General features: G+C 42.3%; 1 protein-coding gene across 1 annotated transcript in view; it reads left to right on the top strand.

Annotated features, from left to right (window-relative positions):
* KDM4C (lysine (K)-specific demethylase 4C) overlaps window positions 1-9,819 on the top strand; it is a 276,891-nt gene that overhangs the window by 14,693 nt on the left and 252,379 nt on the right. The window lies entirely within an intron of this gene.

Genomic DNA, 9,819 nt, shown 5'->3' with positions numbered 1-9,819 from the left:
CTTTCATATATAAAATATGTGATTTTCAGTGCTCCCTTATTTTAGGAAAACCATCCCACAGTTGACGGTGTAGTTACCACCTTAAAAATGCTACCTTTCCAGTATGAGTTTGATTGCTTTGAATGTTGTAGCTGAATACATGAAAATATGTTATAGTTTTGATTATTAGTTTATATCTGTTGTATTGCAGTATTGTAATTTCTGTTTAAATTTGCATTTAGTACAAAGATTGGGAACTCTTCAAATAGCATAGTTATACTGTAACCTGCTTCTGGATTCTTATCATACCCATGTTCTTTTTGTGAGCAGACAAATATAAATATTGCATTTATGGGAAGACTACATGTTACCGTGTAGCTAAGTATACTTAGAAAGGCCCATAGTGGCCTTTCTGTGTTGCAGCCACTCTCAAGGAAGCTTGCACTTGAGTAGGGAAGGGACAGTTTAATCTAGAGGTTCCCAAACGTAGCCTGGAGAATCTTCTCTTTGGCCTGAGTTTTCTAAAGGTGTACTTCTTTTTGTATGACTGGTCTAAGGACTGTAGAAATAAACTGACTGGCCTGAGTTATCTCAGCCAAGATATGGTTCTCCTAGCCTCCCAGCAAAAGCCATGGTTTTAAGCCAAGCCTGGCTTCATAGGGCACTGCTTGTGGAGGTTCAGAGGTCTCGGGAAAGACCACCCCGGGTTCATGGCTGAGGATGCTGGCAACAACACTCCCACACCCATGACCAGTACCCTCCCAAGCAACCAAAAGGAGGAGGAGATTGGATTTATACCCTGCCCTTCAGTACCCAAAGGAGTCTCAGGGCGGCTTACAAATTCCTTGGGCTTGCCCGAACTCATCCAGCAGGTGCAAGTAGAGGAGTGGGGAATCAAACTTGGTTCTCCCAGAATACAGTCCGCGCACTAACCACTACATCAAACTACACCAAAAAAGCAGAACTTTTAAAAACAAGACCTTCACAAATCACAATGGAAAGCCACAACAGAACAACACCAGAGCACTATTAGGGACAACAAACGCACAACACTGAACCCACAAACAGCAGCTGACCCCCCCAGCTAACCAAAACACACAAAGAAAACAGCAGTACAGTCTCAAGAAATATATTTAAAACTACCAGAAAGTTAAAATATTTAAACAACAACTAATAACAGAAGTTGAATCACAAAATTAAAAACATTGAGCAAAACCCCTCACCACACCAACAAGCAACTACTACAGTTAATTAAAAAACTATCCACCAGAAATACTTTTAAATGCAAACCAAACTTTTAAAACTGTCACCAAAAATTTTTAACTTTAAAAGACTACTAAACCATACCCCCACCCCACCCCCACAAGCAACTAAGGTTAATTTAAAAACAATCCTACAGTAATACTTTTAAATGCAAAACAAACTTTTAAAAAACTTTCCCCCAAGATTATTAACTGTAAGAGAGTAAGGCTTAGCCAACCTTCACCCCACACCCAACAGAACCATAATCCATAGCCACCCCAGGAAGGCCGCACAATTTAAAAGGTCCTTTTACTAATATCCTCCTTTTAAAAAATACGTATTTTCCCAAAATCTTACCTTTTAGATTTCTTTTTTCAGTCCAGGTAGAGTCCACCATGATCCACGCAGCCAGGCACAGAGCAGCAGCAGCTGAAGGCCTGAAGCCAGAGGCTAGCAGCAGCTACCACACAATAGTCCAGCATTAACACCACCCTTAATGCATATTCATTTGCAATCTGCAAATGCATGTCTGTGATTGACTGTGGGGACCCCTCTCCACCTCCCTCTCTGATCCCAGGGAAGACCAGGAGAAGGCAGGAAAAGGCTGCCTTAGATAGGTTCTGGAGTCTTCTTTCTTTATGCTTCCACCGCTCCCTTTTTTAAAAAATTCAGTGTTCCCCAATTGCACCCAAGGCTCCTACTGCCCACCTGGATCATTCCAGCGCCCCCCCCCCAGGGGTAGTATTGCCCACTTTGGGAACCAGTGGTTTACTCCTTCCTTTGCCTGTGACTTTTCCTTGGCAACTTGCTTCCACTGGTATTCTCTCACCTTGTTTGCTTCACATGTACAGGTCAGATGACTGACATGCAGAACATGAATGGAGATAGTAAAATGGGAAGCATTAGAGTAGAAGTATACCAGGTGCATCACAATACATGGGTATTTCCTGACAGTTAAGCATGACTATTCAATTATAGTGCTATTCATATTACTTCAGTCCTATAACCATGAATACTAAAAATACTAAAAATGAAGAAAAGAAGAAAATCTGTGGGATTTTTGATTATGGCTGTAGCTCAGAGAGCCTGCTATCATTTGTATACTAGATTCCTCCTTTATTTCAGAACAGCAGTCCCCATGCCATTTCTGAGATCTCTTGATGTTTAATAATGGCTTGCTAATTGGTGCACTGGCCCGTCTACAAAGCTTGCTGCATATAGTTTTCCGTACCTTTTTAGTCCGTGTCTTTTAAAATGAGAGCATCATATTAACAATACCACTATAATTGTTTGTCTGATTTTTTCAATTTAAGCATGTGTTCCATGGTCTTTTTATTTAAGTACCAGAACACAGAATTAAATTTTAGTAATGCTTAAGTAAAAATCCTGACATTCTTCTAGCTGCATTCTTCTTTCATTTTGCATTTTTTGTGTGGGGGGCACACTTTCCTGTTTTGCTACTAAGTTTGGGAATGAGGTGTATGTGATTTTCATGCTGTAGTCACTGTCCATAAAAATCACAATGGAAATTTTCAAACAAGCTGTTTTAAAATGATGAAAATGTCACGACAGCCTCACAGCTACAATTTGCATAATCAGCAAAGGTTAATAAACTTGCAGAGTGAATAGATTTCAGGCTTAATTACATATTTATATTAAAACTGTTGTGCAGAATTGCAGCATCCAAAAAAAAAGCTGTGAGATGCAGGAAGGTTGTTCCTGCTTACCAGATGCCTACTGAATTAATTGAATTTCCCTAAATAATTAAAATGCTAAAATAATGCAGTAAATGTGGTGAAGCATTGCAGGTTATCTAGGTCAAGTCAGTACTTGATACATAAAATTAAAGGAAGGCTAGGATTTTTTCCATTATCTTGTCTGCCCATCATAATTATCACATTGCCTTTTATGCATGAATGCTTTCATCTTCGGAATCCATTGAAAACTTGATTGACTATGGCACCTACAAATATTTTATCTGAAAGACATTAGACTTGCATCTAATAAAAGCAGCAGTTTGATTTTGCCCTTCAGGTGCTTTCTCATTTATGTAGTTCTTTCAATTTTATGTAGACACAAATATAATAAAAATCTCTAGTGAATTGTTATTGCAATTTTGAAACTAGTTATGGAGCTCTGTAATGCAACAAAATTCTTAAGGTATTGGACAACACAGACTATAGTTGCTCTTCTGTGTATTTTCTGAACAACTGAATGATTTTTCAAGATTCTTAACTATTTTAATACTATGATCAACTTTCAAAGCGATACCTTTTTGAGATGAGCGATTATGTTTAGCAAAGTTGCAAGCGAAGCGTATTTAATATTCTCTATTGTGTGTAGTCAGTGAATAATAATTTAGAAATATGACTTGACTGTAGATATGTCAGTTTGTTCCATAAAACATATTTTGTACTAGGGGATGTGCAAGAAAAAAGATCGTTTTTAAAAATTCAATATATTGGCTCCAAAAAATATCAGTATTTTCCAAAATCCCTGCATAATATTATAATATAATATTTGGGAAACATCATCGTCATCGTCATCGTCATCGTCATCGTCTATTTATTTGTTGTTGTTGTTGTGGTGGTGGTGGTTGTGGTTGTTGTGGTGGTGGTTGTGGTTGTTGTTGTGGTTGTTGTTGTGGTTGTGGTGGTGGTGGTTGTGGTTGTTGTTGTTGTTGTGGTTGTTGTTGTGGTTGTTGTTGTTGTTTCTTTGGGAAACCTGAATTTTTGGGGGTCTATTATATTAAAGTCAGTGGCAAATCTACTCTGGGTATATTCAGTGGTCTTGGGGGGCGGGTTGAGGTAGAGGCACCAAATTTGTAGTGTAGCTGCTGAAGCCTCTTCTCAAAAGAACCCCCGGGGGGGTATTTCTGCAAGGACAGCAGAACCAGTGCAATGTACTAGTGCCCAGCGGCAGAACCCAGTGCCAACCTACTACTGCCCAGCAGCAGAACCCAGTGCCACTGTGGCGAATGCCAGCTCAACAGGACTGATGTCAATCACAAAATCACAATCTGAGCGAGGGAGAGGGGCATTGAAAGGACAGCAGAACTCATGCAGTAGTGCCCAGCAGCACAACCCAGTGCCAACCTACTACTGCCCAGCAGCAGAACCCAGTGCCACTGTGGCAAATGCCAGCTCAACAGGACTGATGTCAAGCACAAAATCACAATCCGAGCGAGGGAGAGGGGTGTTGCAAGGACAGCTGAACTCGTGCAATAGTGCCCAGCAGCACAACCCAGTGCCAACCTACTACGGTACTGCCCAGCGGCACATCCCAGTGCCAACCATCACTGCCTTATTGGAGGAGCCTTAGCCTAGGTGCTGCAGCTGCCCTTCATCACAGGCACTCTTTTTCCCACCTCTGATCCCTTCAAAGAAGAATGTTTCACAGCAAATTAGCTTTATGGTACTCCTGTGGGTTCTGCTGGTTTCTGTTTGGCACACAGATCTCACTGTTCTACTCTACCCTTTCATCTCCTTCAAGATGAAGAATAGTTTTAGTGCTGCTGCTGCTTTAATTTTAGCATGCAGTTTTGGTTTGGGTGACTTGATGAGTGAACTTGAGCACACCACCTTCAACATCACCCTGTATTGCACTCCTACCAAGGTTCTGTAGAGGTATTTTGGTGCAGGTGGATTCAGATTGGCAGTAGGGAGATTGGTGGGGCATTTCTGTGCCAGTCCAAATGTTTAATGGCCCTGCTATTTCTTTCTAGACTCGTTTTATTTTTGGGAAGAGCATTTTGCCCTAACTTCCCAGCACAGACTGAGAGAGGCTGCAGACACAAGTATGTGCTCACTTCAGTCACCCTCAGAGTCCAGGGCTGGGTAGCCAAACAGTGGCAAGTTGACCTTCAGGAAGACCAACTGCTCAACTGTCCAGGGGAGCAGGCATGAGCGATAAGAGCTGATATTGTTGCCCACATGGGAAAAACTTGCTCACTCTTCACACTCATCAGAGGGGATGAGAGGAATCTCTGGGCAAGGCAGAGAGGTCTGGCCAGACTGCCTCCTTCATGGCCCAGTAGCTCAGCAGACTGGTGGCCTCTGACTTGTAGAAGAAGAAGAAGAGACTGGATTTATACCCCACCCTTCACTACCCAAAGGAGTCTCAGAATGTACTGATCTACTCTAAAGAGGTTTCACTTTGTTCCTGCTGCTGATCTATTTCTCTGTCTTCCACTGCCTCTTTTGGAGGTTATGTTTTATACACTTTAAATGATTTTAATAAGGTATGTAGCAGGAGGAACTGTGGCTTTTAAATCATGATGGTAATTTTTATTACATTGTAATGATTGTGCTGGGAGAAATGAAATATATGTTCTGGGGCCTGTGGTTATTTATCTGAATTGTGCATCAACAGTTACTTCAGGAGTGAAATAACAAAACTCTGCATTTGGGGAACTGCTTTTGATTTTGTAAAGAGGTCTTTGATTTTGTAATTCCAATTATTAAAGAAGTGCATACAAATTAATTAGCTCTGAATTTTAATAAAATTTGACACAGTAATTAGCTCTTACAGGCTCTAGAGAATTTGATCAGGCCTCATTGTTCTCCCATCACTGATGTGGTGACATCTCTTCTGTTATCTCAATTCACCATTTTCTTAAGAATACTACGTTGCTGAGGTTGTAGAACAGGCCACAAACGACTTACTAGTTCAGCAGTGCTAAGGCAATACTTCTGTTAGAGCAGTGTTAGGTGTGAATAGTTAATGTTTGGTTGATATAATGTAAGTGTAAGTACTTAATATGTCTAAAATATAATAATATTCAAGGTGTTTTGGATATCATCGCAGCAATAGGTCAGTAGTATTGTCCTAAGGGCTGAAGTTTAGAGAGAGCAGCTTGCTTTGGGGATTTTTCTGCAAATTTCTCGGGATATCCCAAGGTATGCTGAAAAATCCCCCATCTCTATACATGGCTCCTTTGCATGAATTTCTTCATTCATATCCTGGAGCCATTGCTCAGAATTAGATATAAAGATGGAGAACAAGGGAGTTGCTTGTTGTGTGGTAGAACAATTTGTTCTGGGATTGTCACATACACATTATCACATACTTAATCTGGAATAACTAACCCATCTCGCATTTCATATTCCCAACTGTTCTTCACTTTTCTGCTTCCTGATTGTAAATAAGACAATGTGGTTCAATGGCAGCATCTAATAGTAGGTGATCTTGATGATCTGTATGCGTGAAGAGTGGTTCTAAACTTTACTAGTGATTTACAGTGCATGGAAATTAAGTGTGGCATCTGTTTGGAATTAATTAATGTGAATTATATAGGTGTGACTTTGTATCTATAGTATTTGTATATACTTTCGTCTGATGCTGTAACAAATTCTGATGCCAACTGTGTCCTCATACTATCACAAGACTCAGTAAAACTAGCTATATCACCAAAAACTCATTCATCTGCACATTATCTAATGCGGTAGTCCCCAACATGATGTTCATGGGTACCATGGCACCCACCAACACCTTTACATAAGAACATAAGAGAAGCCAATGTTGGATAATGCCAATGGCCCATCTAGTCCAACACTCTGTCACACAGTGGCCAAAAATACCAGGTGCCATCAGGAGGTCCAGTAGTGGGGCCAGGACACTAGAAGCCCTCCCACTATTCCCCCCCCAAACACCAAGAACACAGTGCATCACTTGCCCCATCCTGAGAGTTCCTATCTATACCTTGTGGCTAATAGCCACTGATGGACGTCTGCTCCATATGCTTATCTAATTCCCTCTTGAAGCTGTCCATGCTTGTAGCCACCACCACCTCCTATGGCAGAGAATTCCATGTGTTAATCACTCTTTGGGTGAAGAAGTACTTCCTTTTATACATTCTAACCCGACTGCTCAGCAATTTCATTGAGTGCCCACAAGTTCTTGTATTGTGGGAAAGGGAGAAAAGTACTTCTTTCTCGACCTGTTCTATCCCATGCATAATCTTACAAACCTCGATCATGTCACCCTTCAGCCGTCATTTTTCCAAGCTAAAGAGCCCCAAGCGCTTTAAACTTTCTTCATAGGGAAAGTGTTCTAACCCTTTGATCATTCTAGTTGCCCTTTTCTGCACTTTTTCCAGCCAGGCACAGAGCAGCAGCAGCTGAAGGCCTGAAGCCAGAGGCTAGCAGCAGCTACCACACAATATCACACAATAGTCCAGCATTAGCACCACCCTTAATGCATATTCATTTGCAATCTGCGAATGCATGTCTGTAATTGACTGTGGGGACCCCTCTAGGTTGATGAAGTTGCACGGGCGTGCAGCCTTCCGCGATGCCGATACATACTTGACAACCATCTTGGTCGCGGCCTGGGACCGCTTGTAAAACATGTGTCTGCTAGCGATCTGTGAGGGTTGTGGTGCAAACTGCCCCTGCAGTTTCAGTTTGAGGTCTGCTAGGGACACGGTTTTGATGTCAGCCGGGGCGACCAGGGACCGAGCGACGTCGAAGACAGCCCTTCCGCAGGGGCGGAGGAGCGTCGCCTTCTGCTGGTCCTCACCCTCGATCTGGTTAGCCTGGAGGTGGAACTCGAACCTGGTCAGGTAGGAATCCCAGTCCTCGAGGTGGGGTTCAAATGCCTCAAACCTTGGGTTGACGGCCATCACTGCTCTCTGTGCCAGCACTGGCACAAGTGCTGCAGCTGCTTGATCAGCCGGGTCTCGTTCTTCCGCCCTGGGCTCCACAGGGGCTTCTCGGTCGTCCACCGTCTTGGTTGTCAGTTCAGCGGGGCTGCCTACCTGCTCTATATCCCATCCTTGTTGCCAGTTGTTAGATACGCGACTCAGGCAGCAGGTGAACAGTGATTAACAGCTTTATTGAACACGAAGTCAGAAGAACCAGAATGAGACAAATCAATGGAGGAACAGGCTCCTTTTTAAAGTGTCCGGGCTTGGAAAGCCACACCCACATGTCAGCTAAGGCCCAATCACATACTGTTGTTAGCCAAACTGCTTTATCTACAGCAGAGGCTAGACTAAATGTTTGGGGTCCTTTGCCTGTGTATACAGAAGTCCAAAACCGACCCAAGGAATTTCCCAGTGGTGTTAACGGAGATGAGACTAGTACCTTGAAATTAAGTTGTTCTCTTTACTAAGTAATAATATTTGGTTCACATACATACAAAAACGGAATCACACGCACAATCATACAAGTTTGTCAGGGTTACAGGAGTAGGAAATAGTCACTTTTATACTAAAGGATGGGAAAGGGGAGTAGCAAATACTTATCTGATCCGAAGCTTGACCTTCTCAATGAAAAATACAGGAATAAGACTAGAATAACTATAGGAAATCTATATGCACACGGTTGGAACCTGCCAACACGTGTGGACCTCTGTGGCTGCAGTCCACAAGGTCAGTATGAACAAAGAGTTACTTGTACAGCAGGGCTGTAAGTAAATAGCTTAAGAGAGAAGATGGCTAGCGGGGTTCAAACTGTTGAACCTCACTTTATATAGGGGGGCTCTTGGGGGCTGGCATTGATGCCATCCTCCTTATCCCTCCTACCTATAGTCCGTCCCAGGACTTAACACTATTGGGTATTAGGCAATGACGTGTCTACCTAGAAGGAGTGGGCGATATTGAAATCTAAACCTTTAACTCAGGGGATGCATCTAGTCAAGGTTTCACACCTTGACTAGATGCATCCCCTGAGTTAAAGGTTTAGATTTCAATATCACCCACTCCATCTAGGTGAAGATGATACCAAGGCAACCATTGATGTGTAGATGAATGTAGCTTGGTCCCAAGCCATAAAATGACCATTTGGCAGGAAACTGTCATTTTAGATGCAAACCAGATACCAAGGGTTACGTGTCTCCTTACAGTTCATGCATGGTGGTTGAAACCATAAAAGTTGTTGTTTGTGCTGACCCACAATGGTGATGCTTTCTTCTTCCTCAGGTTGGGGCTGTGTGAGTGCAAACCTCATTAGCATAAAGTGCAGGCAGGGCAGCTTTCAGGTGAAGCAGTCACAGCATTCAGAGCACACAGCTTTTCCAAACCCATAGGGATTCATAGTCACAGTCCATGGCAGTGAGTGTGTGTCAGCAAACATAAATACATAAAAGCAAATATTCAGCTCATCTGCTAACACTGTACATAAAGACCAATCATTTTTCTTTCCTCCAGAACTTCCTTTTGTTGTGACAGGTCGGTTTACAATACCTTTCAGATTTCAAGCTCAGTACATTCATTCCATTCCATTCAATTACATACACAACAACCTCACTCCCTGACATTTTGTGGTTCGCTCCACCTCCTGCAACAGCCATTTTGTAGTTAGTTGCCTCTGCCTTATGCAGCAGCTGTTTTGTGCTTTCTGTCACTACCCTGTGTCAGAATTCCAAAGGCACCCGCGGATTTGAAAATGTTGGGGAGACCTATTGTAATGACAGATATTTTCACTTGCCAGCGATGCCATTCTTTCTTTAGCCTAGGTCAAACTGGACAGTCTGTATATGAGAGAATAAAGACACAAGTCAGGCATTAAAAATGGAAACATTCAGAAATCAGTAGGGCATCATTTCAATCTCCTGGACATTCAATAATAGAGTTAAACGTTGCAGTACTTCAGCAGG

This window comes from Gekko japonicus, unplaced genomic scaffold (genome assembly GCF_001447785.1).
Source record: "Gekko japonicus isolate JY-2015 unplaced genomic scaffold, Gekko_japonicus_V1.1 scaffold1084, whole genome shotgun sequence".
Lineage (NCBI taxonomy): Eukaryota > Metazoa > Chordata > Lepidosauria > Squamata > Gekkonidae > Gekko > Gekko japonicus.
This window is presented reverse-complemented; position numbering and strand designations above follow the sequence as displayed.